This window comes from Arachis ipaensis, chromosome B5, assembly GCF_059453495.1.
Source record: "Arachis ipaensis isolate K30076 ecotype BB chromosome B5, ASM5945349v1, whole genome shotgun sequence".
Taxonomy (NCBI): Eukaryota; Viridiplantae; Streptophyta; class Magnoliopsida; order Fabales; family Fabaceae; genus Arachis; species Arachis ipaensis.
In genome coordinates, this window is record NC_142440.1 from 35,785,490 (window position 1) to 35,808,615 (window position 23,126).

General features: G+C 35.8%; 1 non-coding gene across 1 annotated transcript; it reads right to left on the reverse strand.

The window, feature by feature from the left end:
- Window positions 1–20,439: 20,439 nt before the first annotated feature.
- LOC148563841 (small nucleolar RNA R71) lies at window positions 20,440–20,543 on the reverse strand. Its single transcript, XR_015884366.1, has one exon. It is a non-coding gene; the product is annotated as a small nucleolar RNA R71 (small nucleolar RNA).
- Window positions 20,544–23,126: the final 2,583 nt, after the last annotated feature.

Consider the following 23,126-nt stretch of genomic DNA (forward strand, 5'->3'; position numbering starts at 1 on the left):
TCCTGCTATGTTGGAACATGACCTCCATGCACGTGATCAAAAGGATGATGAATAGAATCGGGATGTAACCAAGATAGCGAAAAAACATACGGTGCATCGGGATCAAAGAGAGCTGAAACTAGCGAGTGCTGAAAGGGATGATCTCTAACTACGTACTTACAAACTCGAGGCTCCGTAGCCACCACATAGAAGCTGTGAAGGACATGATTCTCGTACACATAAGGCTGCTCGAGCTCATAGGAAATGACATCCATCTCCATCTGAAGGGGGAGGGGGTTAGGAAGATAGGGGGTAAGAACTGGGGAGTTCTTAGAAGGTCAGGGTGAAATAAGTTAATTTGATTTTTATATAATGGCCATGTGTCCTAGATCAATCAAATCACAACAAAAGAATATAGAGCAAACAACAAACAAAAGCAAACAACAACATAACATATAACTACAAGAACGAATTCAAAACACATAAGAGATATGCGCAAACAAGTATGATGCATGTAGTGCAGGTAATGAGCTCATCCGTCGGTTTTTAACCCGCGTCCGACATTACATCCTTACTGACATTGTCTTTCGTTGCCATCGTTTCGGAGTATAGTGTCCGATACACTATTGGGTTATAGTACCCGCACCCTCTTGGGATATAGCGCCCATACTGCTTCCACGATTAAAGTAACGGGTCACACTCTTGGGCTATACTGCCCGTACCACTCTTCGGCAAATCGTCGGATAAATCGATGATAAGAAGAGTCATTGGTGTAGCACTTTCAACCACAATTATCTCATCACATAATCAAATACCTTTCAAGATATAATAATTTCTTATCCAGAATTCCACAATCTCTCTAAAATAATCAACTGAAACAGAGCGGTTATGAGATTTAACATTAGAATCACTTTTTCGAATATTTCAGAGTTGTGCTTAAATTTTATAAATACTTTAAAAATTCATAAATATGTCCACGGAACTAAAAATACATAAATATGCTTAAACTTTTAAAAAATGATATATTCTGCAAGTTACTTTAATTAAATTTACGTACTTTAAAAATTACTCTAAATAACTCTGAACTTCATTAAAATAAGTAAATTGGGTGCGGTTCTTTCGTTTTTAAAATAAAACCTTTTTCGTTCAATTAGAGTCATATTCTTTTTTAAAGCTACTTCCACTTTAAACCCTTTATTTCAAACTAATTATTTTTCTTCAAAAACTAAACTCAATTTAATTTCAATAAAGTTCATATATTTATAAATAAATAATTTTTATTCATTAAACCTTTCTCAAAATCCAAGCCTTTGCTCCTTTTTACTCGAAACCTCTGTCCAAAATATTCATTTTAGTTATATTTAATCCCAAATCAACATCCGATCGACATAACTCAGTTACATACTATTATATAACTCAGATTTTAGCCAATTATTCAACAACAACATCTCAGTTTCCAATTTCTCAACATTGCCGAATCACAACAACAATTCCAGCAGCAATTCAGCTAAAATTTCAACAGCCAACAACCACAGATTTGAAAAACAAACATCAACAGACAATAATCTAATCACATATATCAATTAATTCATAATTTTAACCAATTAAAGAGTCAAATCCTACCTATGTGAAGCGCATAACACACACAAGATACCGGAGGAGGTTTCTGATCGGTCAAACAGAGTGAAAATGTTGAAGTGTGGTTCCTCCCCTCCTTTGGTTTGGCCAAACTGGTTCCTGACAGGGGCAGCTCCACTTCGCGATTCCATTGAACAAAATGCATGTCACTGCATAGAGGAGGAAGATACAGTCACTTCTATTGGATTAGAATTTTATGGGGTCACAGATCTCAAGAAATCAAGCTCAAAAAGTCAAAAATTAACATAAATCTTCCTTTTTTTCTCCGTGCATGCCTCGGCTGTTCCTTGATAAAAGAGAGAGAATTTTATGCTTTTATATAGCTTGATTAGTGAATAAGTGTCACTTAATCAAGGAGAAGGAGGCATGCGTCACAACACATGGCGCATTAAGTGCTGCGTGTCACGATTATAAACTACTGAGTCAGTGTGGTTAATTTTTAAATATCTTGGAAGGTAATTAAGGTAATTGGACATGGTAAAAACTCAATTAATTATCTCAAGTGGTGGTACTTAATTAAAATAAGGATTGGGTAAATTACTAATGTAAATGACATTAGTAAAGCCGTGCTTTTACAATCTTTCATCAAATAAAATTAAATAAAAATATAATATTAATATTATATTATTATTCATTTTATTTAAGGATCACAGAAAAACTTATCATAGACGTTATGCGAATAAAACGTTAAACTCGCATACACGAATCTATAGCAAAAATCAGGATGTTACAACCAATAACAATCCTACCAAATTAACATTTGTGAATTGCTTAGAGATGGAGATGAAAAGTGAATAGCATGTACAACAGCCAAGAAGAATTAGGTAAAATCTTAGAGAAAGGATGGACGAAAAGAGGGTAAAAAATATGGGACCAAAGAACAACTGATGGACAGATTTGGATAAAAGAGTCTTACATACTTTTCATAGATAACCTACTGAAAGACATCACTAAAGGACAATTGTACAAGGAGTTTGGATGGTGAAGGAGTAAACAATTTATACATCTCAAGAAAAAAAAGAAGAAGGAAAAAAAGGCCCATTTTCCTTTGTTAGATTTGACTCGAGGGAAAAAGCGTTGCATGTTGTAGAAGGGATGGATGCAACAATAATTCAAGGGAAGAGGGTTAAAGTTTCATAGGGTAAGTTTAACAGATGTGAGACAAGAAAACATGATATGTACTTTCAACATTGGAAATAAAAGAGAAAAATAAAGAGCAAAGTAAAAAAAGATTATGCAAAAAGTAAAAAACAAATATGAAAATAGAAGGAGATTGATCCGTAGGGAGTGAACTTATAACTATGGAGCCACTATTGGTAGCACAGTTTTAAAGAGTAGAAATATGAGGCATAATAATAAGGAATGAAAGGGGCGTCAGAAAGTTGTTTCAAGAAGAGTCTTTAGAAGGCCAAAAGAAAAGACTAAGAAGAAACATAATAGGATCCACCAATATGTTACCTATCAATTTTGCCAAGATGATAGAAACAATAAGAGAGAAATGAAATGAACAGAAAAGAATTGAGCTCAAAGACTTGCAACCATATAAATATCTTAAATCCCATTGGGGTTATACTTGGAATATAACAAGGCAACTGTGGGTGAAATTGATGGGAGTTCATATATACATTTGGTTTAAAAGAACATTTGAGAACATTAGTAGGTTATAAGGTAAATTGGTCATGCAAGATGACTTGACCGAAAGATATTGTTCCTTTAGTTCTACAAGGATCTTGGTAGATAGCTACCAATGGGAAGCTATATAGGAATTGATTTTTGTAAAAGTGCATTGAGTTTTCTTTGACATATATGCTAGGAATATGAAAGAGATATTTATAGAGTCTAAGTCCACCAAGATAAGGAGGATCATAGGACGTGTAACATAGAGTTATACAATCACTATTATGAGGCAACATGAGAATTGACTACAGTAGAAAAATTGAAGTCGTCAGAAAAAATGGTGGATAATCAATTTTGTAACTCAAGTGTCCAAGAGACAATTTATGATGAGAAAGATGGTAGAAAAATGTTGCATAGGATCTATGATTGAGAAATTAATGGGCAAAAGGGTGATTGGTGGGGATCACTATATAGAACATTGTGTATGGGATGGCAACATCATAATGAAAGAGAGAATTTTAAATGTAGAAGAGAGTGTAAATAGTAGAGAAGATAGAAATATTTGTAACCAAGAATGGACAATGAAAGAAGAATTTGGCTACTAGTGATCTAGGTCCAAGAGAACATAAAATGAGGGAAAAAACTTTGACTGAATGCTATAAATGTTGGCCTCTTTAAATGAGAGAGGATTCAAATCAACCATCTGCAAACTCCTATAAATACCTACTAGGATTTGGGCCATGTATTAATGGTATACACATTCACAAGAAACCTAATGGTAAAGAAGATACTGAGAGGCAGACGATACCCATAGTGGAGATGGTGGTACACAAAAAAAATTGGAGACAGTAGAGAGAAACGAGATTAACAAAACAAATTTGTGAGGAAACATGCACCTTATTCGATGAAAAAAAGAAGACAACATCCTAGAGAAGTTAAGTGGAAGAAGAAATCACAAGAGAATGATGTACTTGCGAGAGAGAAGAAACATAATAATAGCAAAAATTGAGCCTAGATCGGTAATGGGAGAAACCATAGAATCCTTAAATTAGGTGCGAAATCCCTATAAAAATGAGAATTGTCTCCTAGAATGTTAGAAGTTTGGGGGGAGGGGGAGAGGGAGGGGAGGGGAGGGAAAGGAATATCATTTGGAGTGTGTGTAAGATATATAGAATAGAGTTCAAGAAAGAAACCATGGTTAAGAGTCATGTTGAAGGGCGTTGGAAAAGAAATTACATGTATTGGAGGTCATAGAGTCTATGGATAGTGATGGAACATGTGAAAAGAAGGTACTAAAAGATGCTTTGAAGTCTATATGACAGTGAATTTACCTAAAAGAGAAAAGAAGGCATGGGTATCTTTGTGCCATGCAACAGTTTGATGTTTTTAGGAAGGCCAAAAATAAAGGAAACTTTTACGGTAAGATTATGGGTTTGGAAGATATGATGCATGAAGTTATTCTCTGAAAGAATATGTGGGAAAGGGAGAAAGCGAATTTTAAGCTAGAAATTTCCAATGATGATGATATAAGATTTAAAAAATGTTTGTTTGTTTTAAGTTTCTTTTCTGTATGTGTCAATTTTGTTTACTACAAGAAACGCACACAAAAATTACCATCGAATAATCCAGTGGTAAGAGGAAGAAATGAATTTCTATAAAATATTGCAGTCAAATGCAGTATTCCGTTTAAGAAATGAAAATTCCAAAATTGACAAAGATGTGACTTGAACCTAGGTCTTTTTTTATGCATAAATGCTCTCCTTGCCATTTCTTATTATTTTGAATGCTACTTATTAATTATATAGTAAAAATATACAATAATTTTTTTAGATATTATTTTAATTTATACTCACTTATATTTAAATTAATTATATTTTTTATTATTTATAATTATTAATATAAATGTAATTAAATATGTATAAATAAAAAATATTAAATATTTTTATTAATTACAATATAATTATTTTTTTATGATTATATGATATTTATTAATATTATTTTTTGATAAATACATATAGTATATAACAATATAATAAATATAAACTAATTAATTATTTATTAAAATAAAAAATATTTACATTAATATAAAATAAAATTAAAAATTTTTTATTATGAAAAAATATTATAATTTTATATACTTATTTAATAATAACTAGATTATAACTTATTGATTATAATTTGTTGAAACTTGATTATTTTTATAATATTAGTGAAGATATATATATTTTAATTTTTAATTTTAGGTTTTAGACTATTTTATATTTTTTATTTACGTAGGATTGATTTTGCCGGTTCAACCAATAACTCATTGGTTGAACCAATGAACCAGTAAACTGGTAGTCTGATTGGTTCGATTACAGGTTCGATTCTGACAACTATGCTCACTTCTCTTCGAACCCTAACCCTTATCCCCATTCTTCTAACCCTATTTTCTCCCCTAGTCATCCCAAAGAGCCATCGTTTTTGCAGTTCTCGTAGACACCAAAAAGGAAACCTGTCCTCTCTCTCCCCTTGTCAGTCCTTTTCTCTTTCCCAATAAACCCCTCTCTCTCTCTCTCTCTCTCTCTCTCTCTCACTCTCACATCCACTACCACACTGTTATCTTCTCTAACGAGACAACTGTCCTGCTGTCTCCTTGTCCACCACCCATCACCACTCTACTGTGTTTGGTATTGTTTGCTTGTTTGTCTTTGTAACTTCATCGGTGATGGAAGAACGGAGGAAAGGTGGAGATATTTAGGATTCTAGTTAGGTTTTAGTTAGATTTAAGGAATTGGTTAAGTTTAGAAAGTCTTAGAAAAGTACCCTGATTCATGGTTTCTGTTTTAGTCCTTTAAGTTTTATAATCTGAGTGACGGCGTTCTAGGATTGCTTCTGGCATTCTCAGAACCTTATATCTTATGTGCGTGGTAATACACCACTATCTCATGGTACATTTTATGCTTAATTGAGTGGATTTTATCACCTTTTCCCACATTTATTCACTAAAATAGCATGGCTTTGTATATTCTCTCTAATTTGTGCTTAAGAGTGAAAACATATTTTTTATGCCCTTAATTGGTTAATTTTAATTCACCTTTGATTCTACTAGATGCCTTGATATGTTTGTTAGTGAATTCAGGTTCAAAAGGATAGGAATGGATCAAAGAAATGAAGAGAAAAGCATGCAAAGTGGAGAAATCATGGAAAATCAAGGATTGGGAGTGCATTCACCGATGCGCACGCGTGGCTTACGCACACGCGTGAATATGGAGTCGCATGGTGACGCATACGCGTGACATGACGCGTACACGTGGACAGTGAAAATGCCAAGCAACGCGTACGCGTGACCCACGCGTACGCGTCGATGTTCGCATGTGACCTCATTAAAGTGAAAATGCTAGGGGCAATTTCTGAGCTTTCTAGGCCCAAATCCAAGTCATCTCTGAGCCTATTACATGCAGAATTCAAGAGGAGTCAAAGGGAGGGGAGGGACACATAGTTTAGTTTTCATCATGCTTTAGTTAGTTTCTAGAGAGAGAAGCTCTCTCTTCTCTCTAAAATTAGGTTAGATGTAAATTAGGATTTCTTAGATCTAGGTTTAATTCTTGCTTTGATTTAATTTTCCTTTCTAATTTCTTGTTCCTCTACCTTTGCTTTCCTAGTTTAGCATTTTAATCCTTGTAATTGTTTACTTTGTTGTTGATGCACTCTTGTTTCTTCTATTTTCCTTTAATGCAATTCATATTTGATTCCTTTTATTGTTGATTTGAGTTGCTGTTGTTAATTCCTAGCTTTGGTAGTTGGTAGATTTCTATTTCTTGCAATTTTATCTTACTTTCCTTTTGAGCCTTCCAAGTGTTTGATTAAATACTTGGAAGGATGTTAGAGTAGATTTTTGTGCTCTTGGCTTGGAAAGGTAACTTAGGTGAAATTGAGTTGCTAATGTCCAAGTCTTGATAATTGGTGTCCATTGACTCTAGCTTTCACTAAGTTAATTGGTGAGATGGCTAGAACTTATGGATTAGGATTGGTGTAGCTCATTTGACTTTCCTTCACTTGTTAGAGGATGACTTAATGAAATTGATCCTTACAATTATCATGTTGTGGTTAGTGACAAGGATATAGATCCTTAACCATCAACCCTTACCAAGACCTTTTGATCATTTGAGTTTCATTTACTTTCTTACCATTTATCCTTCATGTTCCTTATTCAAAACCCCAAAATACTTGTCCCATAACCAATAGCAAGAACACTTTCCTGCAATTCCTTTGAGAGACGACCCGAGGTTTGAATACTTCGGTTATTTTTATTGGGGTTTATACTTATGACAAATAATTTTTTGCATGAGTGGATTATTATTTGTTGGTTTAGAAACTATACTTGCAACGAGATTTCATTTGTGAAATTCTAAACCATACACACAATTTCTCTTCATCAAAATGGCAACATTGCCGGGGAATTGTAAATATGCGCTTGTTATTGGTTATTGTATATATGTGAATATTGTGAATATGTGATGCGTGAGCATCTTTCCTATCTTTTTCTAGTGAATTTGCATTTAATTTGATTGAGTTTAATCAAGAATTAATTATCTTTTAACCACTATGAATGCTACTTTGAGTCGTGTGCAATTCTATTTATTTTAGGTAGCATTTGGTTGGATTTGATGCAGTTTCCACAGAAAAAGAGAAGAAGCCTATATAGGGCAGGAATGGCTTAGAGGATGGAGAGGAAGCTTACACAAGTGGAAAGAGCACAAGAATTAAAGGAGATGACCAGCGAGGAGCGATGCGTGCGCGTACCCGACGCGTGCGCATGATTTGGAGATTTGCACAGCGACGCGTGAGCGTACCTGACGTGTACGCGTGACACGCGAAGAAGACCATCGACGCGTACGCGTGACATGCGCCACGTGCAGAAAACGCAGAAAACGCTGATTGCTATAATTAATTCTGATTTAAACTTTAATTTTTATAAATAGGAAAAGATAATTATATTAGTTTTAGAAAATAGATTTTAAATTAATTAGGATTAGATATAAACGAGAAAAGAAACTTTTCTTCTGGGGATGATTCGACCTCATTCCACAATTTACAGTTTACAAGAATCCTAGTTTTCACTCTTTTCCATGAGCAACTAAACCTCCACTATTAAGGTTAGGAGCTCTGTCTATTTGTATGGATTGATTCTATTATTTTTGTATTTTAATTCATGTACTGGTTTATAATTTAAGAATTGTTTCCGTTCTTTATCTTATGAATTTGGGTGGAACGGAAGTATGACCCTCTTTCTAATTGAGTTCTTGTATAACTTGGAAAAGCTCTTTACTTGAATAACTGCTTGAAAACAATTTCTCCTAAATTCTAATTATCTGGACTTAACGGGATACATGACATATAATCCTCTTATATTTGTATAATTAGGATTTTTGTGGCATAATAACATAATCCTCTTATATTTGTATAATTAGGATTTTTGTGGCATAATAACTAGAATTAAACTTCACCCCCTAATTGGAATTAATTGACCAAGGAATTGGCGGTTGATGAAAGTTAGAGGAGACTAGAAAGGTCTAAGGAATTAGGGTCTAGTCACATATAGTTTGCCATGAATTAAATCTTGTATGACTAAAATAAATTAATAAGAAAAGTCAATCCGAAAAATAGATAACTCTGAAGCCTTAACTGCCTTCTCCATATTGTTTTTTCAACTTATTTACTTGCCTGTCTTCTGATATTCTGAATTTACTGTTTAATACTTTTGAACTCTCAAACACTATTTTCTTCTTGTCTAACTAAGTAAATTAATCAACCATTGTTGCTTAGTCCCTCAATCCTCGTGGGATCGACCCTCACTCACCTGAGGTATTACTTGGTACGACCCGGTGCACTTTCCGGTTAGTTTGTGGTTATAAATTTCGCGCCAAGTTTTTGGCGCCGTTGCCGGAGATTGATTATGATTGACAACTATTCGTTGTTTGATTGCTTAGATTAGATAATTTTTTCTTCTAATTAGTTTTGTTTTAGTATATTAATTTTTATTTTTCATTTTTTCCTTTAATTTCCCTTCCTTTTCGTTCATAACCCTGTGCCCCTGTTTTCTTTGTTTTACTTCCTTTTTGCTTTTGATTTTTTTTACTTTCGTTCGTTTTTATTTTTTTATTTTATTTTCATTTTCTTTTATTTTCGTTTTTGGTTCCTTCCATTATTTTTTCTATACTTTATTAATTTTGTTTTATTTTTGTCTTTAATTTTCAAAAAAAAAAAAAAACAAAAATTTTATCATATATTTTTTTATTTTCTGAAATTAAGTTTTATGTCCTCTAGTTATTTTTATTTTAAATTTCTTGTTTATTTTTTTTATAATTTTCAAAATTTTTTGACTTTAATTATTTAGTTGTTTTATTTTATTTCTTTTACACAGGTTACCTCACTGGGAATTTTCTGCACTCTGACGTAGAGAATCCCATCTTTTCTTGTCTTCTGTCTGTTTATGAGCAGGAACAGGGACAATGAACCTCTCTTAGATTTTGATCCTGAACCTAAAAAGACTTTCAGGTGACGTTTGCAATAAGCAAGACTTTACAAGGTTGCAGAATCCACTATGGATCCTAATAATGCTGTTAATGCCAATGTGACAAATCCGAATGGGAATGAGCAACAAAGGAGAGTGCTTGGCTCTTACTCTGCTCCTACTGCAGATCTTTATGGAAAAAGCATTGTGGTGCCTCCTATAGCTGCGAACAACTTTGAGTTGAAGCCACAATTGGTCACCCTGGTGCAACAAAATTGCCAGTATCATGGTCTTCCCTAAGAAGATCCAAATCAATTTATTTCTAACTTTATACAGATTTGTGATATTGTAAAGACAAATGGAGTGAATTCAGAGGTGTACAAACTCATCCTCTTCTCGTTTTCTCTGAGGGATGGAGCAAAGCTATGGCTAGATTTCCAACCCAAGGAGGGTTTGGATACTTGGGACAAGGTTGTTATTGAGTTTCTTACTAAATTTTTCCCACCAAAGAAGCTGACTAAGCTTAGGGTGGAGGTTCAGACCTTCAGGCAGAAGGATGGTGAAACTCTTTATAAAGCTTGGGAGAGGTACAAGCTACTGACTAGGCAATGCCCTCCAGACATGTTCTCCAAATGGACCCAACTAGATATCTTTTATGAAGGTTTGGATGAAATGTCCAAAATGTGCTTAGATAATTCCGCAGGTGGTTCATTGCACAAGAAGAAGACACCGGAGGAGACTATTGAGCTTATTGAATTGGTTCCTAGCAACCAATATTTATACTCATTTAACAGGAATCCTGTGAACTTTGAGACTCCTCAGAAGAATGGTGTTATGGAAGTAGAAGCTCTTAATGCTATTCTTGCTCAGAACAAGCTTATATCTCAGCAAATAAATCTACTTACTCAGCAGATGGATGGAATGCAAGTCTCTGCTATCAACACCCAAAATCCACCTCAAGAGTTCTCTTATGACATGACAGGTAATTTTGTGCAAAATGATAGTTATGATTATGCTCAATCCTCTTCTGAAGATGTCAATTACATGGGGAGTGGTCCTAGAAATCCCAACAATGATCCATATTCTAAGACATACAATCAGGGGTGGAGAAATCACCCAAATTTTGGGTGGAGGGACCAACCTCAGAGACCTCAGAATTTCAACAATAATTCTCAGGGTGGCTTCCAACAGAACAATCACAATAACCACCAGTTTCAGTCATTTCAACAAGCAACTTCTCAGCCCCAGCAGAACAATGATTTGAAAGCAATACTGGCAAGTTTTAGACAGGAAACCAGAGCATCAATCAAGAATTTGGAGATTCGGATGGGTTAATTAGCCACAAAAGTTAATGAAATCGATTAGAGGACCACTAATAGCTTTCTTGGTAACACCATTACAAATCCAAGAGAGGAATGCAAGGCTATCACCTTGATAAGTGGACAAGTGGCAAGTACGGAAGCACAAGTTAATGAGGAGCCAGTTGAAAAAGAAGCTCCAGAAGAGAAGAAGGAAGAAGTAGAGCACGTCCCTCCAAAGCGTGCAGACAACCCATTCCCAGACTCTCTTGACACTTATCCTACATTCCCAAAGGCTTTTGAGTACAAGCCTAAAATGCCATATCCTCAGAGACTTCAAAAGGAGACCAATGACAAGCAGTTTTCAAAGTTCTTAGAAGTCTTCAGAAAGTTGCAAATCAATATTCTTTTTGTTGAGGTTTTGGAACAAATGCCTCTCTATGTCAAGTTCATGAAGGAGCTGTTGTCAAAGAAAAAGCCTTTAAGGGGAGATGAGACAGTGGTCCTGACTAAGGAATGTAGTGCCATAATTCAGAATAACTTGCCAAAGAAGATGCCAGATCCAGGGAGCTTTCAAATTCCATGCACCATTGGGAGCACAACCTTTGAGAAAGCCCTATGTGATCTGGGGGCAAGCATAAATCTAATGCCCTTATCTGTGATGAAGAAGCTGCAAATCCAAGAGGCACAACCCACAAGGATAGCATTACAGATGGCAGACAAATCTATGAAGCCTGCATACGAATTAGTCGAGAATATCTTGGTCAAAGTGGGTAAGTTCTTCCTCCCAGCAGATTTTGTGATTCTTGACACAGGGGAGCATGAGAATGCCTCTATAATTCTAGGAAGACAATTCCTAGCCACTGGAAGAGCTCTGATTGATGTGGAAGAAGGTGAATTAGTGCTTAGAGTGCATAATGAGCAACTGGTCTTTCATGTCTTCAATGATATACATTCAGCAGGTGAAGAAGAGAGGTGCATGCAGACTGAGCTTATTGATCCAAACCTTCAAAAACCCCCTGACGATGCACCACAGAATCTGCAACTCAAACCTCTCTTGGTGACAATCAATAAACTTCTCCCTGACATCAAACCTAAGTTTGGTGTTGGGAATACATCATCCACCAAGGGAGAGAGTCCTAAAAAAAAAGTACCCAGAGGATGGAGAAATAGAATGATCCCTACTGAAGATTTCTCCCCAGGAATGAAAGTGGTGTTGACTAGCAATCCAGTGTGGATTTATACAGTAAACAGAATCCTCTCTTTGGAGCATATTGAGCTAATTTATGGAGACACAGGAAAGAAGTTCAAATTTAAGGGGTGAAGAGCTGAGCCCCTATGATCCTCCTCCTTAGAGGAGCTGACCGTCAAGCTAGTGACGGTAAAGAAGCGCTTGTCGAGAGGCAACCCGATAATTTTGTATCCTTAGTTATTTTTCGTAGTAGTGATTTTCTTATTTATTTGATTTTTATTGAGTTTTTACTGTTTTTCTTTCATTTTAAGTGTGTTCTGATCATGCAGCTATTTTAGAACAGTAATCGAACACTTCGAGAAAAAAAAGGCCGAAAGTTGTGCTGGAGTTATGCAGGAACTATGCCTCGCGCACCAACTCACCCACGCATACGCGTACCAAACGTGTACGCGTCACTTTGGTTTTCGGCAATCCACGCGGGAGCGTACATGGCGTGCATGCGTGCCTTGAAAAATCGACGTAAATGGGTGCATGGCTGAAAGTTATGCTGGTCTCACGCTGGTACTATGCTAGCCGTGCAACTCAACCCACATGTCCGCGTCCCTGATGTAAGAACCGTAACTAATCAACTGATTAATTAAGTAAATAATATTGCCCAAATTAGGCTTCAAAAAGTTAGAGTGAGAATTTGAGGATTTAAAGGTGATTTTTGGACTCAGTGTGTTTTTCTGAGTTAGAAAATGTGCTTTCTGTGAAAAATCGTGAAAAACCGCGAATCGACAGTTGAACCGGTTGAACCGGTTCAAGTCTGCCCGATACCGCATGAGAAAAAGTGAAAACCGGCGAAAACCTTAGAAAAACATTAGAAATGGAAAACCGGGCGTTAATTTTAAAGATTTGGCCCGAAGTTGGGCCAAACGGACTAAAAACGCTAACGGGTTGGACCGGGCCCAAGTTGCGCCCAAGCCCAACATATAAAAGGCTCAATTAATGAACCAAATCAGCCACAACACTAAACACACCCACACTCATGCTGAATTGAAGAGAGGAAGAAGAAACCATTTTTGGGCACTATTCATCATCTTCTTCCAAAGCTCATATCTTGAGCTAGAGAGCTCCGATAGCCGCACCATTTGCGGCTACGCGTTCCTTGTGAAGAACTCTACAAAACCCATATAAAGAACTGGTAAGGAAAGATCGAATCCCTCTCAGTTTTTCTCCTCAAAATTTCGGGTATATAGGGTTTTTGATTAAATGAGTTTTTGTGATTCTTGGTGTTTAGGTTTACTCTAATCCTTGCTTAGCTTTGGATTCTTGCTAGTAAATCTGTTGGAGAAGGTAAGGGCCACTAAAACCTTGTGAATTTATGTTTAATTGGAACCCTAGGTTGATTTGAGGTGATTTATATGTATATAGTTTGATTATTGTGGCTTTGGGAGCTCTTGGAACTTATTTGTGCTTATTGGAGTGGAAGTGAAAGCTTGGTTTGTGGTTAGGAGCTTGTTTGGGCTAAATTGAATTTTTTGGTGCATAAAGGGAATCGGCCAAGGTATGGTTTCAGTTTTCTCTATGTAGTATATAATATTCATGGAAACATAGGCTAGTGACCAATAAGGTAGGTTGAACTAAAATGATGGTTGGTGTGTTAAATGTTGATAAAATTGATGAATGTTGGGTTGATTGTGATGAATTTTAATGATGTGATGATGTTGAATGATTGTATGGATTGGAAGTTAGTTCCTTATGATAATTGTAGTGTTATGATTTATGAAATGGTGGGTTTGATGGTGATTTTGATCATAAGTGTTATATAGTTGATGTTGGAATTGGGAGTAATGAAATGAGAAGGAGAATGTGGTAAGGTTGGTGTATTATGGTATAACTAGTACATTTTGATGAAAAGTGGTGTTTTGAATGGCTTGATGTGATTTGGTATGGGTATGGTAATAAATTTTGGAAATTGTGAAGTTTGGTAAAATTGGATTTTTGTTGAACTTTGTACGATCATAACTTTGCCTCGGTTTTCAAAATTGATTGAAATTTGTTTATAATTAAAGATCTTTGAAAAATCTTTAAATCGACATAAAATTTGTGAAAATTGGAATTTTTTAGAGGAAGTTATGATCCTGCAAAGTTGGTGTCAAAAATCTGAAATTCTGCAAAGTTTTCGTTATTTCTGATATGTGCGGGTGCACACCCTCGTGCGGACACACACCTTGCAAATATTTTGACCTGTGCGGACGCACACACCTGTTCGCAGCACTAGCACAGCTTGTGCACGCACATATCCAAGGAAAAATTTCAACCTGTGCGGATGCACAGGCTTGTGCGGACGCACAAGTTGGGAAGGCTGGTCTGTTGGGGGCGCTGGCACAGGTTGTGCGAGTGAACAGATCCTTGTAAAAATTGACACCTGTGCGTATGCAGACCTTTGTGTGTACGCACGCATTTTAAAACTCTCAGGAGTGTGCACACGCACAGACCCTTGTGTGGCCGCACACGTCCTGTTTCACAAAAATTTTATTTGTTTTCAACTATTCTACCTTCCCAACAAGGTTGTAAGCTTCTTTAACACCATTTTAACACTTTTGGGCCTAGTTTTGAGTATTAGAACATGGGATACAACTTAAGAGTCCTAGTACATGGTTTTATGATAAATTAGAAAATAGAGGCCTTGGTTTCTGGCGTGCTGAGAACGGTTTGACGTTATGTGAAGGATGATTGATATATGATATGAGGAATGATGAATTGTTGATAATTGGAAACTGAGTTATGAATGGGCAGCGGTTGAGATGAGTCGTGGACTCTGAATGAGATGATGGATCTATGTATACTGAAAATATTTTCTGAAAACCACTGAAATATTATTTTTACTGAGAATATGAGACGCTATGCGCCCGACAGGGACGGTGGTTGGATCCCGCCTATCGAGGTAGCGGCGGCGGCGAAAGGGCAGTGGTTCGTCCCACTTGCGTTGAGATGTGAGGTCTGTGGCAAGAGTATCCCGCTTGCATCCCTTGGTATGCATTATGGAATGGTTGTTGCTCATAGTACATTGGAGGAGGTTGTTGCCAAGAGGGTTGATCAAATCCTTGTGGCTCCTCCCATCTTTGATTGTTCCATCCTTGATGCAAGTCTTCATTGTAATCTCCACTTCCTACAACATAATTGTAACCGCACTCATAGCCAAAGGGGTGAGAATTCATGATAGCGAGAGAAAATAAAAACAAATACTAACAAAAAGTAAGCAAACAAAGTTCTAAAACTAGCAAAAACTAACAAACACCAAAAAATCAAGATATTTACAATACTAACATATAACCAATTTCAAGGTACACATTTGCGATTTCCCGGCAACAGCGCCAAAAACATGACGAAGAAAAATTGTCGGTAAAGAATTTCACATAAATGTCGCATTACAAGTATAGTTCTAAACCAACAAATTATCCTCGGTCAATGTTTAAATTGTTTGTCACTTAAGCAAACCCAATAAAATTAACCGAAGTATTTAAACCTCGGGTCGTCTCTCAAAGAAATTGCAGGGAAGTATAGTTTATTATTGGCTATGAAAAAGTATATTTTTGGGTTTTGTAATAAGAAACAAGAAAGTAAAATGGCAAGAAAATAAACTAATAACTAAGAAAGCTCTTAGCAATGAAAGAGAATTAGAAGTCCTATCTTCATTACCATCATCAGTTGTGATGGTAAACGTAAATTGCTTTAAATTAGTTATCCTCTAACAAATGAAGGAAAGTCAAGCGAGCAAAATCAACTTAAGTTCACAAGTCCTAATCAAAGACTAGATTTAGTGAGGCTCAAGCCAACTAGCAACTTTCAATCACCAATCAACAAAAGAATTTTGATAACTCAAGAGTCTCTAATTAATCAATCCAAGTCAAGAACATAAAAATTTAAATTAAAATTCACCCAAGCATTTTATCAAACACTTAGAAGGCATAAAATAAAAACATAGAAAATTGACAAGACATAGGAAACTCTAAGACTAACCAAAACAAAGAAATAACAATAACAAAGCAATTGAACAATAAGAAACATGAAACAAAAATTGCATTAATGAAAATTGAGAGTAACAAATGAACTCATAAACTAAATTAGCAAAATAAAGGAATCAATAAGAGAAGTAGATAACTAAAGTGCTAGAACAAATAAAAGTAAGAGAAAACTAAATTAAAATAAGACTGAAACCTAAACGTAAAGAGAAATTGAAAGAAGGAACCCTAAACCTAGAGAGAGGAGAGAGAGGTGGAATTCTACATCTAAAACCTAAAGTGTGTATGAATGAAAAGTGAATCATTCGCTCCATTCCCCAGCCTCTTGTCTTCAATTTCGGGCCTGAAACTGGGTCAAAAGCAGCCCAGAAATTACCCCCAACATTTTCTATTAATTGCAGCATATGACGCTCGTCACGTGATGAGCGGATAATTTATACCCTTTTTGGCATTGGTTTTACATAGTTTTTAGTATGTTTTAGTCACTTTTATTATATTTTTGTTAGTTTTTATTCAAAAATCACATTTTCGGACTTTACTATGAGTTTGTGTGTTTTTCTGTGATTCCAGGTATTTTCTGGCTGAAATTGAGGGACCTGAGAAAAAATCTTATTCAGAGGCTGAAAAAGGACTGCAGATGCTGTTGGATTCTGACCCTGCTGCACTCGAAATGAATTCTCTAGAGCTACAGAAGCCCTATTAGCGCTGGTCTTAATTGCGTTTGAAAGTAGACATCATGGGCTTTCCAGCAATATATAATAGTTCATAGTTTTCCCGAGATTTGATGTCCCAAACTGGCGTTCAAAGTCAGCCTAAAATATCTTGGCGTAAAACGGCCAAACTGGCACCAGAATTGGAGTTAAACGCCCAAACTAGCACCAAAGCTGGCGTTTAACTCTAGGAATAGCCTAAGCACGAAAAAGCTTCAATGCTCAGCCCAAGCACACACCAAGTGGGCCCCGGAAGTGGATTTCTGCACTATCTGCACTTAGTTACTCATTTTCTGTAAACCTAAGTTACTAGTTTAGTATAAATAGCACTTTTTACTATTGTATTCATATCTTTGGATGTTTAGTCCTTAGAATTTTGGCATGGAGGCTGGCCTCACGGCCATGCCTAGACCTTTTTCACTTATGTATTTTCAACGGTGGAGTTTCTATACCCCATAGATTAAGATGTGGAGCTCTCCTGTTCTTCATGAATTAATGCAATTACTACTATTTTCTATTCAATTCACGCCTACTTCTTCTCCAAGATATACTCTCGTACTTAATTCAGTTAAGTCAGAATGAAGGGGTGACCCGTGACAATCACCCAATCTTCGTTACTCGCTTAGCCAAGATCGCGTGCCTGACAACCACAAAGCGATCTACATGATGTTCAACCTAGTCATTGGACGCAGCTGGAGTATACTCTCTTGGATATCTAATACACGGACCGAGTCCGTGAGATTAGTATCTTTGTGGTATAGGCTAGAATTATTTGCAGCCATTCCTGGGATTCGGAAAGTCTAAACCTTATCTGTGGTATTCCGAGTAGGATCTGGGAAGGGATGACTGTGACAAGCTTCAAACCTGCGAATGTGGGGCACAAGTGACAGTGTGCAAAAGGACCATGGTCTTATTCCGATGCTAGCGGGAACCGACAGATGATTAGCCATGCGGTGACAGCGCATATGGACTTGTTTTCATCCGAGAGGATCATACAGCTTGCCATGGAAGGAGGTAACGCATGGTTGGAAGAAGGCAATAGGAAAGCAGAGGTTCTGAAGCAACAAAGCATCTCCATACGCTTATCTGAAATTCCCACCAGTGAATTACATAAGTAACTCTTTCTTATTTTATATTTTATTTATATTTTAAATATCAAAACTTCATAACCATTTGAATCTGCCTGACTGAGATTTACAAGGATGACCATAGCTTACTTCAAGCCGACAATCTCCGTGGGATCGACCCTTACTCACGTAAAGTTTATTACTTGGACGACCCAGTGCACTTGCTGGTTAGTTACGCAGAGTTGTGAAGAAGTGTTGAGATCACGTTACGCGCACCAAGTTTTCAGCGCCGTTTGAATAGTAACAAACAATTCACATACCAAGTTTTTGGCGCCGTTGCCGGGGATTGTTCGAGTTTGGACAACTGACGGTTCATCTTGTTGCTCAAATTAGGTAATTTTATTTTATGTTTAAGCATTTTATTTTTAATTTTATTTTCGAAAAATAATTCAAAAAAATACAAAAAAAATTTTATGGTTTTCGAAAAATTCAAAAAAAAATGAATAAAATCATAAAAACCAAAAATTTTATGTTTCTTGTTTGAGTCTAGTGTCAAATTTTAAGTTTGGTGTCAATTGCATGTTTTAATTTTTCTTTAATTTTCGAAAATTCATGCATGTGTTCTTCATGATCTTCAAGTTGTTCTTGATGATTTTCTTTGATTGATCTTTACATTTTCTTGTTTTGTGTCTTTTCTTGTTTTTTATATGCATTTTTGAATTACTAGTGTCTAAAATTTAAAAATTTTTTAGTTCGGTGTCTTGCATGTTTTTCTTTTCTTAAAAATTTTCAAAAAAACATGTTCTTGATGTTCATCTTGACATTCAAAGTGTTCTTGGTGTTCATCTTGACATTCAAAGTGTTATTGCATGCATTATTAGTTTTGATCTTAAATTTTTATGTTATGTGTCATTTAAATGTTTTTCTCTTTCCTCATTAAAAATCAAAAATAAAAAAAAATATCTTTTCCTTATTTTGCTCATAATTTTTGAAATTTTAGATTGATTTAATAAAAAAATTTTAAAATTTAGTTGTTTCTTGTTAGTCAAGTCAAAATTTCAATTTAAAATTTCTATCTTTTTCAAATCTTTTTCAAAAATCAAATCTTTTTCATTTTTTCTTAATATTTTTGAAAACTTAAAAAATTTGATTTTCAAAATCTTTTTCTTACTTTTATTTTATAATTAATGTTAACAATTAATATTTTGATTCAAAGTTTTTCAAGTTATTACTTGCCTATTAAGAAATGATCCATCTTTAAATTCTAGAATCATATCTTTTAGTTTCTTGTTAGTAATAAACTTTAATTTCAAAAATAAAATCTTTTTAATATTCTTTTCAAATCTTTTTCAAATAAATTTTAGTCATATCTTTTTCAAAACTTAATTTCAAAATCCTTTTCTGATTTTTTATCTTTTTCAAAACCACCTAACTACTTCTCTCTCTCATTGATTTCGAAAATCAAATAGTAAGAAAAGAAATAAAATAAAATTAGAATTTAAAGCAATTAATTTAAAATAAAAATTTTCAAAAATCTTTTTAAACAATCAATTTATTTAATTTTCAATTAATTTCATTTTATTTCTCTTTTTAAATTTCGAATACTAACCAATAATTAAAATAAAAACAAAAATATTTTCCGTTTATTTTAATTTAAAATTCAAATTCTCTCTCTCTCTCTCTCTCTCTCTCTCTCTCATCTCTTTCTATTTATTTATTTATTTACTAACACTTCTCTTCTTCTTATAATTCGAACCCTCTCTCCCTCTCTGTGTTCGAATTCTTCATCTTCTCTCTTCTTCATTCTACTCTTCTATTCTTCTACTCACATAAAGAAATCTCTATACTGTGACATAGAGGATTCCTATTCTTTTCTGTTCTCTTCTCTTTCATATGAGCAGGAGCAAGGATAAGAACATTCTTGTTGAAGCTGATCTGAAACATGAAAGGACTCTAAAGATGAAGCTAAGAGAAGCTAAGGCACAACACTCTGGAGAGGACCTGACAGAATTTTTTGAAAAAGAAGAAGAGATGGCCGAACCCAAAAACAATGGTGGATATGCAAGGAAGATGTTTGGTGACTTTTTTGCACCCTCTTCTGACTTCTGTGGAAGGAGCATCTCAATTCCTGCAATTGGAGCAAACAACTTTGAGCTTAAGCCTCAATTAGTTTCTCTAATGTAGCAGAATTGCAAGTTTCATGGACTTCCATTGAAAGATCCTCATCAGTTCTTAGCTGAATTCTTGCAAATCTGTGACACTGTTAAGACTAATGGGGTTAATCCTGAGGTCTACAGACTTATGCTTTCCCCTTTGCTGTAAAAGACAGAGCTAGGACATGGTTGGACTCACAACGTAAAGATATCCTGAACTCTTTGGAAAAGTTGGTCAATGCTTTCTTGGCCAAATTATTTCCACCTCAAAAGTTGAGCAAGCTTAGAGTGGAAGTCTAAACCTTCAGACAGAAGGAAGGTGAATCCCTCTATGAAGCTTGGGAAAGATACAAATAATTGATCAGAAGGTGTCCTTCTGACATGTTTTTAGAATGGAGGATCTCTTCATCTGAAGAAGACGCCTGCAGAAGCCTAGGAACTCATTGAAATGGTTGCAAATAACCAGTTCATGTACACTTCTGAAAGGAATTCTATAAATAATGGGACAACTCAGAAGAAAGGAGTTCTTGAGATTGATACTCTGAATGCCCAGAACAAAATATTGACTCAGCAGGTCAATATGATTTCTCAGAGTCTGTCTGGAATGCAAGCTGCATCAGGCAGTACTAAGGAAGCTTCCTCTGAAGAAGAAGCTTATGATCCTGAGAATCCTGGAATGGAAGAAGTGAATTACATGGGAGATTCCTATGGAAAAACTTACAATCCTTCATGGAGGAATCATCCTAATCTCTCATGGAAGGATCAACAGAAGCCTAATCAAGGCTTCAATAATAATAATAATGGTGGGAGAGCACGGTTTGGCAATAACAAACCTTTTCCATCATCTTCTCAGCAACAGACAGAGAATTCTAAGCAGAGTCACTCTGACTTAGCAGCTGTAATCTCTGATCTATCTAAGACCACTCTCAGTTTCATGACTGAAGCAAGGTCCTCCATTAGAAATTTGAAGGCACAAGTGGGTCAGCTAAGTAAAAAAGTTACTGAACTCCCTCCCAGTACTCTCCTAAGCAATACAGAAGAGAATCCAAAAAGAGAGTGCAAGGCCATAAACACGTCCCACATGGCCGAACTTGTAGAGGGAGAAAAGGCAGTGAATTCCAATGAGGAAGACCTCAATGGACGTCCACTGGCCTCCAAGGAGTTCCTTAACGAGGAGCCGAAGGAATCTGAGGCTCATATAGAGACCATAGAGATTCCACTGAACTTACTGTTGCCATTCATGAGCTCTGATGAGTATTCTTCCTCTGAAGAGGATGAAGATATTGCTGAAGAGCAAGTTGCTCAATATCTAGGAGCAATCATGAAGCTGAATGCCAAGTTATTTGGTAATGAGACTTGGGAGGATGAACCCCCATTGCTCATCAATGAACTAAGTGATCTGGTTCAACTGAACCTCAGAAGAAACAGGATCCCGGAAAGCTCTTAATACCTTGCACCATAGGCACCATGACCTTTAAGAAGGCTCTGTGTGACCTTGGATCAAGTATAAACCTCATGCCACTCTCTGTAATGGAGAAACTAGGGATCTTTGATAAACCCCTACTTTATGATGTATTTTGTGCTTAGTTTGAGTGATTTATTCAATCCTTCACCCACTTATTCATGTTAATTGTATGGTTTTACTTTCCCTTCCTTATTATGTGATGTATGTGAAAAACATGTTTCCTATGCTTTTAAATTAATTATTTTAATCACCTTTAATTCCATTCGATGCCATGATCAGTGTGTTGAGTAGTTTCAGATCTTCTAAGTAGAGTCCTTGAAGGAAAACACAAAACGGAGTCCTTGAAGAAACTGGCATCCACGCGATCGCATGGACGACGCAATCGCGTGCCAAGCGCGAAGAAGTAGCGACGCAGCCGCATGACTGACACGACCGCGTGGCAAGGAAAAGCTCCGAACGACGCGACCGCGTGACCCACGCGGACGCGTGACAGAGGCCACGCACCAGAAATTGCAAAAAACGCTCATAGCAAATTCTGAAGCCCTTTTTGGCTCAAATCCAAGTCCAAAAGGTATAGACCAGAGGTTATGAAGTGAGGGAATGCATCCATTCAAATGGAGCTCGCCAATTTCCACTTCTCATGTTTTAGATCTAGTTTTGAGAGAGGTTCTCTCCTCTCTCTCTCTTAGGATTAGGATTTAGGACTTCTCTTAGTTTTAGGAGTAACTCTCAATCCCAGGTTCTTTATTTTTATTTATTCTTCCAATTTAGTTTATGAACTCTTCATGTTAGATTTCAATTTCACTTATTAATGTTATTTGAGGTATTTCAATTCATGATTGGTTTCTTTAATTTATGTTATTGTTGCTTTACATCTGAAGGCATTTTTATTCTAGCAATTTTACTTTTTTCCCCTTTTGGTTCTGGTTAAGAAATCAGTAACTCAGGAGTTATCCAATTCGACAGCATAATTGATAATTGTTATCTTGCCAATTGAATTGAACTTCAATAATCCCAATCTTTTCTTAGTAAATAAATAGGATTCGAAGATCAAACCAATTTGTCCCTTGACCTTCCCTTGCTTTAGTAAAGGTTGACTAAGTGGAATTAAGATTCGACTTTCATTGTTGTTGATAAGAATAACTAAGCCTGGACTTCCAATTTCTCATACCTTGCCAAAAGTTTGCTTTATAGTATTTGTTTATTTATTTTAATTACTATTTAAATCAACTGTCATATTTGTCCCTCATTCTTAAAACCCCCAATTCTACAATCTCCATAACCAATAATAAGAACATACTTCCCTGCAGTTCCTTGAGAAGACGACCCGAGGTTTGAATACTTCGGTTATCAATTTTTAAAGGGGTTTGTTACTTGTGACAACCAAAACGTTTGCACGAAAGGGATTTCTGTCAGTTTAGAGACTATATCTACAACGCGACTGTTTTTATGACATTCTTTACTGACAAGAACTTACAGAACCACCAGAAACACCTTCCCC